General features: G+C 41.6%; 1 protein-coding gene across 1 annotated transcript in view; it reads left to right on the forward strand.

Moving 5' to 3' along the window:
• Positions 1-17,411, forward strand: part of LOC124552716 — a 71,190-nt gene that overhangs the window by 39,348 nt on the left and 14,431 nt on the right. The gene's annotated exons all lie outside the window — the stretch shown is intronic.

Below are 17,411 nucleotides of genomic sequence, written 5' to 3' on the forward strand. Positions count from 1 at the left end.
ACCCTCCATTCCAGTCACTGCATCGTGTGAGGGGGGAACAGTTTTAGTGGGACTGGACTCACTTCCTACTTCTACCTCTCCATCTACATCTGGAGTACACTATCGGATCAAAAGTATCCGGACATCCCTGTGTAATGCGGAACTGGCCACTAGACGTCACGAGAGGCAAATCGCCTCTTATGATTGGTTGCACAGTCATCAGCGCCCGTTCAAAGTCCCAGTTTTTACATCATCTTGAAAGACCTGAGTCGAAACAAGGCCCCGGGAGTAGACAACACTCCATTAGAACTACTGACGGCCTTGGGAGAGCCAGTCCCGACACACATCTACCACCTGGTGAGCAAGATGAATGAGACAGGCGAAATACCCTCAGACTTCAAGAAGAATATAATAATTCCAATACCAAAGAAAGCAGGTGTCGACAGAAGTGAAAATTACCGAACTATCAGTTTGATAAGTCACGGCTGCAAAATACTAACGCGAATTCTTTACAGACGAATGGAAAAACTACTAGAAGCCGACCTCGGGGAAGATCAGTTTGGATTCCGTAGAAATATTGGAACACGTTTGGCAATACTGACCTTACGACTTATCTTAGAAGAAAGATTAAGGAAAGGTAAACATAAGTTTCTAGCATTTGTAGACTTAGAGAAAGCTTTAGACAATGTTGAATGAAATACTCTCTTTCAAATTCTAAAGGTGGCAGGGGTAAAATACAGGGAGCGAAAGGCCATTTACAATTTGTACAGAAACCAGATGGCCGTTATAAGAGTCGAGGGGCATGAAAGGGAAGCAGTGGTTGGGAACGGAGAGGCAGGGTTATAGCCTGTCCCCGATGTTATTCAATCTGTATATTGAGCAAGCAGTAAAGGAAACAAAAGAAAATTCGGAATAGGCATTAAAATCCATGGAGAAGAAATAAAAACTTTGAGGTTCGCCGATGACATTGTAATTCTGTCAGAGACAGCAAAGGACTTTGAAGAGCAGTTGAAGGGAATCGATAGTGTCTTGAAAGGAGGATATAAGATGAACATCAACAAAATCAAATCGAGGATAATGGAATGTAGTCGAATTAAGTCGGGTGATGCTGAGGGAATTAGGTTAGGAAATGAGACACTTAAAGTAGTAAAGGAGTTTTGCTATTTGGGGAGCAAAACAACTGATGATGGTCGGAGAGGATTAGACTGGTAATGGCAAGGAAAGGGTTTCTGAAGAAGAGAAATTTGTTAACATCGAGTATTGATTTAAGTGTCAGGAAGGCGTTTCTGAAAGTTTTGTATGGAGTGTAGCCATGTATTGAAGTGAAACATGGACGATAAATAGTTTGGACAAGAAGAGAATAGAAGCTTTCGAAATGTGGTGCTACAGAATAATGCTGAAGATTAGATGGGTAGACCACATAACTAATGATGAAGTATTGAATAGAATTGGGGAGAAGAGGAGTATGTGGCACATCCTGACAAAAAGAAGGGACCAGTTAGTAGGACATGTTCTGAGGCATCAAGGTATCACAGATTGAGCATTGGAGGGCAGCGTGGAGGGTAAAAATCGTAGAGGGAGACCAAGAGATGAATACACTAAGCAGATTCATAAGGATGAAGAAGCTTGCACAGGATAGGGTAGAATGGAGAGCTGCATCAAACCAGTCTCAGGACTGAAGACCACAACAACAACAGCCACTATCAGGAATGATTATGGTGATGGTGAAATGATGAGGACAACACAAACACCCAGTCCCCAGGCAGAGAAAATCCCCATCCCAGCCGGGAATGGAATCCGGGACCCCGGGACCCAGAGGTAGCAAAGCCAGCCACGAGCAGTGGACAAGGCAAGGAGTACAGTGTTGTCAACAGAGAAACAGTGACCAACAGAATGGGTCGCACATGAGGGCTCAGGGACTTCGAATGTGGAATAATCATTGGGTGTCTTCTGGATAACATATGAATCAACTACATGTCATCCAGTTCTAAGCTGCTGTGGTCTACTGCTGGTGTTGCGACTGTGAAGTGTAGATGCTAAAGAATGTAGAAGAAATGATCACAGCTAAACGAGAATGTTCAGTAAACTAGGTAAAAAATCAGTAGTGGCACATCTTAATGGGGAACTTGAAACTTTCAGCGCAGGGCAGAAGCATGTAGTGATTTGCTGACAGTAATGTCCTGAAATGGAGTGGTCTGCCTGTAATCGAACCTTTGGTATGAGACAGAACGTCAACTCCGCTCCAGAGAGAATTGTTCAACATGACTACCCTCTCTTGTTTCCTCTCTCGAGGAAGACTGGTCGGCCATTCCTCCAACTGACTGTACGTGTCTCCTTCGGGGTTCAAGCCTTCATAAAACCGAATGGTGGCCATCTTTCGTATTAATGTCCACTAACAGGTGTCCGGATACTTTTGACTGGATAGCGTACTTCTGCAGCACTCCCAGTATAAGAGCGGCCCTCTGCCATTGGCAGCACATAATGTTACTGTTTCTTGCCATTCTACTTTCATGTGACAAGCTCCAGTTGTCGCTTGTTGCTACAAAGTGATGTGAGTGGCTTTTCTTCACGCTATGTAAAACTCCTTGGCGCTCAGCTGGAAAGCAGGTGAGTATAGAATGAGCACATGGATACCAGAATGAGATTTTCACTCTGCAGCGGAGTGTGCGCTGATATGAAACTTCCTGACAGATTAAAACTGTGTGCCGGACTGAGACTCAAACTCGGGACCTTTGCCTTTCGCGGGCAAGTGCTCTACCATCTGAGCTACCCAAGCACGACTCACGCCCCGTCCTCACAGCTTTACTTCCACTCAGATGGTAGAGCACTTACCCGCGAAAGGCAAAGGTCCCGAGTTCGAGTCTCGGTCCGGCACTCAGTTTTAATCTGCCAGGAAGTTTCAGCACATGGATAAATTATGTGATGTCTTACGCATTAAGTAGCATCCCTCATTGGGTTGAAGTATACAGTTTAGGGTTATTTTCCATATTTTCAGTCTATGTTGTCCTGTGGAACAACGGTCTGTGCCAGTGAAATGCAGAATCCGAACAGTAAGAATACTGTGTACAGTAGATAACCGTACATCTAGCAGATGCCTTCTTAAGGGGACCACACCTTGGGTCAGGTCGAAAAAAAAATCGATTTTCGGTTTTCGTCATACTTCGATAGATTAAGGTTTTATTTAAGTAATCTGTAAGGGAATTTTTTTTTTTCGACCATTTGAAGAGCATTTTCCTACCACGTGTTTTTATGTGCCACACCCACTTTTCTGTCACCCACTTTTCTGCATATATTTTAGGTCTTTATATACCCTATATTGCACGTTAGGGATATTTTTTTATTCCCGCGTGTGCTGGCTATCCTTGGAATGTAACGGTCAGTATTATTTTGTTTATGCTCTTTGTACACAACAGGCTTTCAAACACGCGGTTAGTTTTGTTCAAGTGTGATTGCGAGTAGTTCTTATAGAAAACTTGCAGGTATACATGGGTGGGCAATTAGGAGAAATAAAGAAAATCTGGAGGCAATGAAGAGAGATGTTCTTCCGTAAGTCCTCTGCTGACGATAAACCATGTCGTGAATTGTGTCCACCAGGAGAAAATTCGCGGTGCAAATACAACAGGGCTCAGGCAACTGGAGAATCTTATTCCCACCAGCATTCTCTTCCTGCTGCTGCAATTACAGCAATTAAACCTATTTTCAGAGACTTGGCTCATCCTAAGGAAATGTCTGCATGGGCAGACACAGATCCCAAATGAATGTTTCAACAGCATAATTTGGAACCGCTTTCCTAAAACTGTATATGTAGGCTTGCATACTATGAAACTAGGAGTTCATGATGCTGTTATTATATTCAATTGCGGTAATATCGGAAAGTGCTGGGTTCTGAAAAAGCTGGGAATTAATCCTGGTGAAAATGTGATCACTGGGCTGCAACATTGCAATAAAATGAGGATAGCCGATGGAGACAGGGCTGCATCTGATATGTCCAAGGAAGCAAACAAACATCCACGAATGTGAAAAAGAAGCTGGAAGACCAGGTAGAGGCCAAAGAAAGGCCATCATATGTACCAGGACAGTTTTAACTAACTGTAAGTAACAAATTTCAAAAGTTTTTTTTAATCAATTTCCTGCAAACATAATTTTTAGTACATATCCCCCAAAATATCAGAAACTATCATAGATAAATGAATGAAATTTTCAGAGACTCTGCATAACATAAAAAGCCACCTCTGATACTACATTCATTAATATTCCCCCATTAGGAAGTTGACAAAAAAATATTTTCTGCAGAAAAAACTTAATATTTTTTCTTAATAAATTTGAATAAGTATTTCTTAAAAACTATAAAATGGATAAAGTAGATTTTTGTACAGTCGACTCTATTAGCAACATGTAACATACAGTAAAAATATTAAGGTCGTGCATCGAATAGTTTTTTTTTCAGAAATGGGTCAAATAGTTGCCTAAATTAACGTGGGTTAGATAGGCAGGTTGTGGTCCCCTTAAAGACTTTGGGATTCTTACACTAACTACCCGTTTAATCTTTGCTTCTTGACCACGAAAAAATCGGTCTCTAGTGAAGATACGCACAGTCGCAATAGCAGAGAAATAATTCTAATGAAGACTTTGCCCTCTGACGAGTATTCAGACAGGAATTACGTAAGCTGTTGGAAAGATACTCAACAAGCTGCCTCTTAACACAAAGCATGAAACTGGAAATCCCTACCGGTTCAAAAGCATATTAAAAACATACCAAATGACTACTATTTCTACAAATTATCTGAGTGTGTAGACTGATGGACTGAAAATTTTGTGGCCTCAGTGAGATAGTTTAGTTATTAAACTTAATACTGAAACTAAATTACTTTCAGTTCAATAGAACGCAGGATCGCAGGCTTAGAAGCGAAAATTTTTAAAAAATAATTTAGAAGTGAAATTCTTTCGCGCCAGAAACAGAATAACCACCAAAATCGTGTACTACTATAGATATTTTGATGACACGGTGATGTTAATGGATGGAAATAACGAAGACACCCAACCAATGCATGATGCTCTCAACAATTTGCACCCCAAAATAAAATTCAGTATAGAATTACGAAATAACAAAACAATAAATTACCTGGATTTTACCATAGCAAACACCTATAATGCGTACAAATTTGAGATTTATCTGAAACCGACCACAACAGGAAACAAAAGTAAAGCACATTGCTGTCACCCAAAATCTAAAATGAACGTATATGTTGATGCTATCACGATTAATTAATTTGCTTTTGGAGCGAGACATCATACAAAAATAATTCCAAATTCAACACGTTGCAGAACGAAATAGTTTTGATCCTAAAATTGTCGCATAACTTTATGATACGCGCACTAAGCCTATACAATACAGCTTAGAAGAGAATCACCTACAAAACAACATACGCGCTACGCATCTAACTCACACAATTAACGCAGTACTGAAGCAAACTAAAATAAAATTTGCATAGAGACACTACTCAATTTTCGAACACTACTATGCACCGGACAAACAAAGCCAAACCAATATTCAAATCCAGGCATATATAATGTTGTGAATTGGCAGGAGCCAATTCACGGGGTTTGGAGGAAGCCGAAAGGCATGCGTTTAAGCTCACGCAGGCTGGCGTGAGGTCTGGAACAGGTAAAGTAATTATACTATCAAGAAAAGTACGTAGCTGCTGGAATACTTAACTTTAATAAATAATTGGTGAACATCGGTCTGACTGTACATGCATCCCAAGATAAATAACAAATGATAATGGCGCCTTGCTAGGTTGTAGCAAATGACGTAGCTGAAGGCTATGCTAACTATCGTCTCGGCAAATGAGAGCGTAATTGTCAGTGAACCATCGCTAGCAAAGTCGGTTGTACAACTGGGAGAGTGCTAGGACGTCTCTCTAGACCTGCCGTGTGGTGGCGCTCGGTCTGCAATCACTGACAGTGGCGACACGCGGGTCCGACATATACTAATGGACCGCGGCCGATTTAAAGGCTACCACCTAGCAAGTGTGGTGTCTGGCGCTGACACCACATATAAAATTCATTGTAAAGTATGTGAAAAATTCTGTATATGTCAAACTGGACGGAATTTTAATATTTGACGCCGAGAACACATTAGTGAGAGCGACAATAAACCATCAACCTTCTCCCGTGATTTGACATAAGTGAGATATACGACGGTCGAGATTTTACACACTGCACAAAAATGACCACTAATGAGTATTTTTAAAGAAATCGAGATATATTCACACACATACAAAATCACCCCAAGAAATTCTAAATGAACAGATCGATTTGAAACACAAACATTACATACAAAATGTTAATTAAATTATTCTCTCAAACAAGAGATCAGTAAAAAAAATGAATCCAGAGATCACGTTACTTCTTTTTATTTCTCTCCGTGTTCTTCTTCTTGTTCTTTTTCTTCTTCTTGCCTTCTTCTTGCAAACTGACTACGTCTGGCGCCGTTTATCCCCATCCTGTCGCCGTCTTCTTCTGACTTTCCTGAACGTTAATAACCTTTGCTTCCACTGCATCCTCCACATCATTTTGCCATTTGCACCGTGGGCCATTTTGTCATTTGCGTCCGCTGGGATAGTATCCATCGTAGTACACTATTAGGTACCCTCTCTACATTCATCCTAGTCACAGGGCCGAACCGCATCCGCTGCTTTTGTCGGATGTCGTCACAGATACCACTATTCATTTTCATCCGTTGTCGGATAACATCCTTATCCTGTCCTGTAGTAAAGCCTGAGCTTCGTATTGCATCTCAGTGGCAAGTAGTTTATTCTTATTTCTTTTGCTAACATCCCAGACTTCTGCTCCATACACTACACTCTCTTCCTCTAACCTTTTTCCTCAACAGAACAGAGTCCATTGTCCTTGTTACAGTTCGTCGTTTATTAATCCTGCGAGTGATTTTATCATTGCTTGTGCCCTGTTTATTAAATAATACCTGAAGATATTTTGCCCTTTCTACACCTACAATTATTTCTCCATCTACCTCCAAAGTATTTACTTTCATCTACATCTACATTTATACTCCGCAAGCCACCCAACGGTGTGTGGCGGAGGGCACTTCACGTGCCACTGTCGTTACCTCCCTTTTCTGTTTCAGTCGCGCATGGTTCGCGGGAAGAACGACTGCCGGAAAGCCTCCGTGCGCGCTCGAATCTCTCTAATTTTACATTCGTGATCTCCTCGGGAGGTATAAGTAGGCGGAAGCAATATATTCGATACCTCATCCAGAAACGCACCCTCTCGAAACCTGGACAGCAAGCTACACCGCGATGCAGAGCGCCTCTCTTGCAGAGTCTGCCACTCGAGTTTGCTAAACATCTCCGTAACGCTATCACGCTTACCAAATAACTCTGTGACGAAACGCGCCGCTTTTCTTTGGATCATGCCACTTCAAATCGTTCCGTACGCATACTCCCAGGTATTTTACAGGAGTAACTGCTACCAGTGTTTGTTCCGCTATCATATAATCATACAATAAAGGAACCTTCTTTCTATGTATTCGCAATACATTACATTTGTCTATGCTAACGGTCAGTTGCCACTCCCTGCACCAAGTGCCTATCCGCTGCATATCTTCCTGCATTTCGCTACAATTTTCTAATGCTGCAACTTCTCTGTGTACTACAGCATCATCCGCGAAAAGCCGCATGGAACTTCCGACACTATCTACTAGGTCATTTATATATATTGTCAAAAGAAATGGTCCCATAACACTCCCCTGTGGCACGCCAGAGGTTACTTTAACGTCTGTAGACGTCTCTCCATTGATAACAACATGCTGTGTTCTGTTTGCTAAAAACTCTTCAATCCAACCACACAGCTGGTCTGATATTCCGTAGGCTCTTACTTTGTTTATCAGGCGACAGTGCGGAACTGTATCGAACGCCTTCCGGATGTGAAGGAGAATGGCATCTACCTGGGAGTCTATCTAATATTTTCTGGGTCTCGTGAACAAGCGTGTTGGGTCTCACTCGATCGCTGTTTCAGGAATCCATGTTGATTCCTACAGAGTAAATTCTGGGTTTCCAGAAACGACATGATACGCGAGCAAAAAACATGTTCTAAAATTCTACAACAGATCGATGTCAGAGATATAGGTCTATAGTTTTGCGCATCTGCTCGACGAACCTTCTTGAAGACTGGGACTACCTGTGCTCTTTTCCAATCGTTTGGAACCTTCTGTTCCTCTAAAGACTTGCGGTACACGGCTGTTAGAAGGGGGGCAAGTTCTTTCGCGTACTCTGTGTAGAATCGAATTGGTACCCCGTCAGGTCCAGTGGACTTTCCTCTGTTGAGTGATCCCAGGTGCTTTTCTATTCCTTGGACACTTATTTCGATGTCAGCCATTTTTTCGTTTGTGTGAGGATTTAGAGAAGGAACTGCAGTGCGGTCTTCCTCTTTGAAACAGCTTTGGAAAAATAGTATTTCAGCTTTAGGCGTGTCATCCTCTGTTTCAATGCCATCATCATCCCAGAGTGTCTGGATATGCTGTTTCGAACCACTTACTAATTTATCGTAATACCAGAACTTCCTAGGATTTTCTGTCAAGTCGGTGCATAGAATTTTACTTTCGAATTCACTGAACGCTTCACGCATAGCCCTCCTTACGCGAACTTTGACATCGTTTAGCTTCTGTTTGTCTGAGAGGTTTAGGCTGTGTTTAAACTTGCAGTGAAGCTCTCTTTGCTTTCGCAGTAGTTTCCTAACTTTGTTGCCGGCTGCGGTGGTCGAGCGGTTCTAGGCGGTTCAGTCCGGAACCGCGCGACTGCTACGGTCGCAGGTTCGAATCCTGCTTCGGGCATGGATGTGTGTGATGTCCTTAGGCTAGGCTAAGTTCTAGGGGACTGATGACCTCAGATGTTAAGTTCCACAGTGCTTAGATCCCATTTGAACCATTTTTTGAACCTAACTTTGTTGTTGAACCACGGTGGTTTTTTCCCGTCCCTCACACTTTTACTCGGCACGTACCTGTCTCAAACGCATTTTACGATTTCCTTGAACTTTTTCCATAAACACTCAACGTTGTCAGTGTCGGAACAGAAATTTTCGTTTCTTCTGTTAGGTAGTCTGAAGTCTGCCTTCTATTACTCTTGCTAAACAGATAAACCTTCCTCCATTTTGTAAAATTCATATTTACTTCTATATTCAGGGATGCTGCAACGGCCTTATGGTCACCGATTCCCTGTTCTGCGCTTACAGAGTCGAAAAGTTCGGGTCTTTTTGTTGTCAGTAGGTCCAAGATGTTATCTCCACGAGTCGGTTCTCTGTTTAATTGCTCGAGGTAATTTTCGGATAGTGCACTCAGTATAATGTCACTCGATGCTCTGTCCCTACCACCCGTCCTAAACATCTGAGTGTCCCAGTCTATATCTGGTAAACTGAAGTCTCCACCTAAGATTATAACATGCTGAGAAAATTTATGTGAAATGTATTCCAGATGTTCTCTCAGTTGTTCTGCCACTAATCCTGCTGAGTCGGAATGTCGGTAAAAGGAGCCAATTATTTACCTAACTCGGTTGTTTTTCCGTTCCAAAAGCCAAGTACCCACACTTCTTCATGTTCATCTTCTGGCCAACCTTCTGGCCAAGCTTTCTTGCCATATAGCTCAAAGCGTCTTCATATTCTCATAGTACAGTCCGATCATCTGTAAAATACATGCTAACTATCTTGCTGTCCTCTACTGTCGCTATCATAACATGTCTTTCTCTATGCCAAGTTTGCAGGATTGCTCCTAGATACAGCTTATAGACTATTCCTCAAATGGTTCAAGTGGCTCTGAGCACTATGGGACTTCTGAGGTCATCAGTCCCCTAGAACTTAGAACTACTTAAACCTCACTAACCTAAGGACATCACAGAAATCCATGCCCGTGACAGGATTCGAACCTGCGACCGTAGTGGTCGCGCGGTTCCAGACTGTAGCGCCTAGAACCGCTCGGTCACACTCTTGGTCACCTCGAATTATTCTGTCCTACTATTCCCAATCTTTACTCTCGCTTTGTTATTTTCACATAATTCCCTAACAGCCTCTAGAAATATTTGATCTACCTCTGTCTCCTACAAATTTTTTCCACGGTGGGTAAATTATCAAATACTTTCTCTGCGTCAACTAATGCAATATGTCTCTCTAGTCAATGTTTGTGCGTAGTCCACATATTAGTTTCCATTGTCCATTACCGATCCTCCTACGCCGAATCCTGCTTGCTCTCCTTGCTGCTTATGTTTTGTTTGTTTGTCTGCCAGATATTAAATACCTTCGAGTACAATCTTATAACAAAAGAGATCACTGCCAATCCCCTATGGTTCATTACGTCACCCTTTCCTATCCACTGCTGTTACGTATCATCTTTTCCATTCTGATGGAACAGCTCCATTTGATGCTATTTCGTATATCCTCCTTAGCGTCTCCAACAATTTCGGTGGAGTTGACCAAACATCACTATCTCTGGATTGCCTTCTTCATCTTACAGTTTCTCATAGCCTGTTGAAGACATTTTATGTCTAAACGCCATAACTTTCCTTGTGGCATCTTCACCTCACAACTACATGAAAATTACGACCGATGTTCCTGGAATAAATCCTTAAAATGCGTGACTAATGTTGCTGTGATGTAACTTGTCACTAGTTTACACTCGTGCTGAACTGATTGTTTTCCATACCTCAGCACTACGAGCGCAACCAGTCATCCTTTCTACAATGTTGTTGTTGTTGTGGTCTTCAGTCCTGAGACTGGTTTGATACAGCTCTCCATGCTACCCTATCCTGTGCAAGCTCCTTCATCTCCCAGTACCTACTACAACCAACATCCTTCTGAATCAGCTTAGTGTATTCATCTCTTGGTCTCCCTCTACGATTTTTACCCTCCACACTGCCCTCCAATGTTAAATTTGTGATCCCTTGATGTCTCAGGACATGTCCTACCAACCGGTCCCTTCTTCTAGTCAAGTTGTGCCACAAACTTCTCTTCTCCCCAATCCCATTCAATACCTCCTCATTAGTTACGTGATCTACCCACCTAATCTTCAACATTCTTCTGTAGCACCACATTTCAAAAGCTTCTATTCTCTTCCTGTGCAAACTATTTATTGTCCATGTTTCACTTCCATACATGGCTACACTCCATATAAATACTTTCAGAAACGACTTCCTGACACTTATATCTATACTCGATGTTAACAAATTTCTATTCTTCAGAAACGCTTTCCTTGCCATAGCCAGTCTACATTTTATATCCTCTCTACTTCGACCATCATCAGTTGTTTTGCTCCCCAAATAGCAAAACTCCTTTACTACTTTAAGTGTCTCATTTCCCAATCTAATTCCCTCAGCATCACCCGACTTAATTCGACTACATTCCATTATCCTCGTTTTGCTTTTGTTGATGTTCATCTTATATCCTCCTTTCAAGACACTGTCCACTCCGTTCAACTGCTCTTCCAAGTCATTTGCTGTCTCTGACAAAATTACAATGTCTCGGCGAACCTCAAAGTTTTTATTTCTTCTCCATGGATTTTAATACCTACTCCAAATTTTTCTTTTGTTTCCTTTACTGCTTGCTCAATATACAGATTGAATAACATCGGGGAGAGGCTACAACACTGTCTCACTCCCTTCCCAACCACTGCTTCCCTTTCATGCCCCTCGACTCTTATAACTGCCATCTGGTTTCTGTACAAATTGTAAATAGCCTTTCGCTCCCTGTATTTTACTCCTGCCACCTTTAGAATTTGAAAGAGAGTATTCCAGTCAACATTGCCAAAAGCTTTCTCTAAGTCTACAAATGCTAGAAACGTTGGTTTGCCTTTCCTTAATCTTCCTTCTAAGGTAAGACGTAAGGTCAGTATTGGCTCACGTGTTCCAACACTTCTACGGAATCCACACTGATCCTCCCCGAGGTCGGCTTCTACCAGTTTTTCCATTCGTCTGTAAAGAATTCGCGTTAGTATTTTGCAGCTGTGACTTATTAAACTGATAGTTCGGTAATTTTCACATCTGTCAACACCTGCTTTCTTTGGGATTGTAATTATTGTATTCTTCTTGAAGTCTGAGGGTATTTCGCCTGTCTCGTACATTTTGCTCACCAGATGGTAGAGTTTTGTCAGGAAGGGCTCTCCCAAGGCCGTCAGTAGTTCTAATGGAATGTTGTCTACTCCGGGGCCTTGTTTCGACTCAGGTCTTTCAGTGCTCTGTCAAACTCTTCACGCAGTATCGTTTCTCCCATTTCATCTTCATCTACATCCTCTTACATTCCCATAATATTGTCCTCAAGTACATCGCCCTTGTATAGAGCCTCTATATACTCCTTCCACATTTCCGCTTTCCCCTCTTTTCTTAGAACTGGGTTTCCATCTGAGCTCTTGATATTCATACAAGTGGCTCTCTTTTCTCCAAAGGTCTGTTTAATTTTCCTTTCTATATAATCACATCTTTATTCCCACGCCTTGTTTTTCCCTTTTAACACTCCTCTTTTTAGTTCTGTATTTGATATAGCATATTTATCTATTCTCTCACATTAATTCATAATCACGAACGCCAAATAAGATTCTTTTTTCCTTTCAATCATCTGCGCTATTTCCGCATCCCACCAAACTGGTTTCATCTTCTCATACTCTCCAAGGGCTTCTTTCGCTGCTTCATCTACGGCCTTCTTTATATGCTCATATTCCTCTTCTACAACACTCTCCAGTTTGATTCCTACTCGCTACTATTTTCACTTAAACTTGAAACATCCCCTTAGAAAAATTTTATAAGTGACAGTGCTGGAAAACCTCTACGTTATTTGATTTTCAAACAGCTGAGCAAAACTGAACGTACGCAGACATTCACTAAACTGACACACAATATTTTTAGCGCAACGCAATCTGACTTTCAATAATCCCTACAAATGAATGGCCCTGACTAACAATAACCTATACCTTTCATGAATCACTTACCTCATAAAAATCTTCGTTATTCGAACTACTGCAATGCAGCGAGCGCCAATTCTGCCAGCTAAATAAATGATTCTAACTACTGAAGGCACTAACTACTGATAGGCATAGTTAGCAAATGAAAGATTTTGATACAGAACAAATAATGTATTTACCTTAATAATACTCAAAAGTCATCATATATCAGTTCATGATATCCAGTATTGCAAATTTACTCTTTCTGATGGACAGACGTCCATATCGTCCACTCAAAAAATTCTGCCATCTCTCTCCCCACATCCACCACTGCTGGGGGCTCACCTCCAACTGCGCAACGCTACGCGCTGTTCACAGCCAACTGCCCAACACTACAATAACGAATATTCCAACAATGCAGACCAGCCACAGACTTCACACAGCACAGTCAGTGATTTTCATACAGAGCGCTACGTGGCGATATAAAAACCTAAACAGCCTACTTACAAACTGTCCAAATTATACCTTAGGGTAGGCAAGTCAGTATTCTACGTCCTCTTCTGTTCGCCGCTACTCCAGAAAGTGTGGGGAACACTAATTTCACATTCTGCCAAATTATGGCCACTTACAGAATGTGCTCCTCCAATTCTGATATAGTGACTTTTTAAATTGGTCTTTTGCCTCTAGATTAGATGATCAATAATTGATTTCAACCCTATTGCATTGTTATACCATTTAAATTTATGTCTATCCTTGAGGGAAAAAAATGTATTTTCTACTCGTAATTCATGCTGCTCGATGCTGCTCCACAAAACTTTCCCTGTTCTTATTCCTTACATACTCCCAAACATATTAAAAAACTAGTAACCCGCCTCGATTGCGAAAAAATCACCTAGTGTTTACCTAGGTTTCGGCGTAGATAACTACACCTCCTTCAGAACCCACAAGTGCCTAAGATGACATTTGTCAATGTTTATAAGAACACCACAGCTATACATTTATAAACGAAAAAAAGGGAAAAGACAAACAGTATATATGCACAAAGTCTAAACCGTTACTTAACTTAATGGTGTAACCTCCACCTCACACCGGCCTTTGTTCGATGGGCCATGACCCGCCATAAACTTGTGGGTTTTATTGTTCTGAAGGTGGTGTAGTTATCTACGCCGAAACCTAGGTAAACACTAGGTGCTTTTTTCGCAATCGAGGCGGGTTTCTAGTTTTTTAATATATTAACCAACGATTGCTGACGCGATGCGATGTTGAGGGTTCTTACTCCCAAACATCCCAATATCCGTAGTATCCCTCTCTTTCCCTACTCTGCTATTAAAATTTCCTGCCAGTTATAAGCCACTTGGAATGGCTTCTACGGTCCCTCCCAGCATGTGTACTACGAAATTAAAAATAAACACTGGAAAGCATGCGTTTGAGAAAACACCGTTTGGAAATAGTCACAAACCTCACGTATCACAATACTATCGGGCATAACCAATTCCTTAAAAATAGTTACGATGAAATTACTTATGAACGTAGAACCACATAAACGCGAATCGTACAAGGAATATAATATAGATAGTAAAAACAAAGGTATGACCTACAAAGTACCATACAAGGAAACAGCTTCTAGCCATATATCTGACTCAACTGTCAATATAGCTGTCTGGAAACGTCATTGTGAAATAAACTTTCATAATTCGACAACTACATGAAAGAGTACTCCAACAATAATTTAACATCTCTTATAGCTCAAATAACACCAAAGGAGCACTCTTTTAGAATAGTGTGACAGCAACAGAGACATCGATTTGATATACAGGGTGTTACACAAAGGTACGGCCAAACTTTCAGGAAACGTTCCTCACACACAAAGAAAGAAAATGTTACGTGCGTATGTGTCAGGAAACGTTTACTTTCCATGTTAGAGCTCATTTTATTACTTCTCTTCAAATCACATTAATCATAGAATGGAAACACACAGCAACAAAACGTACCAGCGAGACTGCAGACACTTTGTTGCAGGAAATGTTCAAAATGTCCTCCGTTAGCGAGGGTACATGCATCCACCCTCCGTCGCATGGAATCCCCGATGTGCTGATGCAGCCCTGGAGAATGGCGTATTGTATCACAGCCGTCCACAATACGAGCACGAAGAGTCTCTACATTTGGTACCGGGGTTGCGTAGACAAGAGCTTTCAAATGCCCCCATAAATTAAAGTCAAGAGGGTTGAGGTCCGGAGAGCGTGGAGGCCACGGAATTGGTCCGCCTCTGCCAATCCGTCGGCCACCGAATCTGTTGTTGAGAAGCGTACGAACACTTCGACTGAAATGTGCAGGAGCTCCATCGTGCATGAATCACATATTGTGTCGTACTTGTAAAGGAACATGTTCTAGCAGCACAGGTAGAGTATCCCGTATGAAATCATGATAACGTGCTCCATTGAGCGTAGGTGGAAGCACATGGGGCCCAATCAAGACATCACCAACAATGCCTGCCCAAACATTCACAGAAAATCTGTGTTGATGACGTGATTGCACAATTGCGTGCGGATTCTCGTCAGCCCACACATGTTGATTGTGAAAATTTACAATTTGATCACGTTGGAATGAAGCCTCATCCGTAAAGAGAACATTTGCACTGAAATGAGGATTGACACATTGTTGGATGAACCATTCGCAGAAGTGTACCCGTGGAGGCCAGTCAGCTGCTGATAGTGCCTGCACACGCTGTACATGGTACGGAAACAACTGGTTCTCCCGTAGCACTCTCCATACAGTGACGTGGTCAACGTTACCTTGTACAGCAGCAACTTCTCTGACGCTGACATTAGGGTTATCGTCGACTGCACGAAGAATTGCCTCGTCCATTGCAGGTGTCCTCGCCGTTCTAGGTCTTCCCCAGTCGCGAGTCATAGGCTGAAATGTTCCGTGCTCCCTAAGACGCCGATCAATTGCTTCGAACGTCTTCCGGTCGGGACACCTTCGTTCTGGAAATCTGTCTGGATACAAACGTACCGCGCCACGGCTATTGCCCCGTGCTAATCCATACATAAAATGGGCATCTGCCAACTCCTCATTTGTAAACATTGCACTGACTGCAAAACCACGTTCGTGATGAACACTAACCTGTTGATGCTACGTACTGATGTGTTTGATGCTAGTACTGTAGAGCAATGAGTCGCATGTCAACACAAGCACCGAAGTCAACATTACCTTCCTTCAATTGCGCCAATGGCGGTGAATCGAGGAAGTACAGTACATACTGACGAAACTAAAATGAGCTCTAACATGGAAAGTAAGCGTTTCCGGACACATGTCCACATAACATATTTTCTTTATTTGTGTGTGAGGAATGTTTCTTGAAAGTTTGGCCATACCTTTTCGTAACACCCTGTAGATATCAACAACACCTGTTTAATGTAGCAAACCAACATTTTGTAATACGTTAAATTATGTGCTTACAAATTTGAAATATTTTGCCAAACTACGTACCGTTCGCAGATAACCTGAAGATGACGATGACGCCACAATAGGCCTATGGTAATAATGGATGCAGTTAAACACAGCAGCGTCTTTGGACTCATAACACAATACATAATACATATTTCCTTTTCTGTGTTATCTTCGGTAGTGTTTTATCGGCCTGATGTTGTTTGAAACCACTACTAATGCAGACGTTTATCTTCATCTTTTGGAGATCTTCTTCTGTCAGTGAAAAGAACAGGAAAAGATATTCTGCTTACTCTGGCTGGCTGGAGCTGTATCCTTCACCTCTGCCTAGTATTCACAAGAAAGGACGATAAGCAAAGATATGTGGTTTGTATCTGTTGGGATATTTAAAAGGGTGTTTCTGCAAAACGACCCTAAAACGATTGACTGTCTCGTGGAAACTATACTTCAGGGAATGAAGGCGTCGCATTTCATGAGGACTAATTATTCAATATGAGCAGTCCACTTACGGGCGTTGAAAATATTTGTTCCGATTGCAGTCGAAATAAATATTTTACTCGCCCATAATCGAGCAATTAATTCCAGTCGTAAACTCTTCATTTAATAGCTTCATTGCTTTTTCGATGTATAGATCGAACGTAGGGGGCGAAAGAGTGAATCCCTACCTTTATAATCTCTCACAATGAGCACGTAGTTCTTGCTCTTCCATTCTTATTCTTGGTTCTTGTACATGTTTTACGAAGCAGATACCGAAAATAATATTTAAACTTATAATATTCACTATCACATCAGTATTTTTTCTTCTCCGTCATCAGTTTTTCACTTGTTGGCAGTTCTACTTGTCGATCTATTACAAACAAAGTCCTTCATCTCGATACTCTCACTGATTGCCGCATCATTTGTGCTTCGTTTTAAAGACGGGGTTTTTCCACGTGCTGTGTTTTCTTCTATTAGTAGAATGGTTGTAAAGAATATGTCGTGTCGAGTTGTGTGACTTATCCATTTATGTTGTCTTTTGTATGATTGCTTGCCAATCATCTTATTCCCTCAC

This window comes from Schistocerca americana, chromosome 10 (genome assembly GCF_021461395.2).
Source record: "Schistocerca americana isolate TAMUIC-IGC-003095 chromosome 10, iqSchAmer2.1, whole genome shotgun sequence".
Classification (NCBI taxonomy): Eukaryota; Metazoa; Arthropoda; class Insecta; order Orthoptera; family Acrididae; genus Schistocerca; species Schistocerca americana.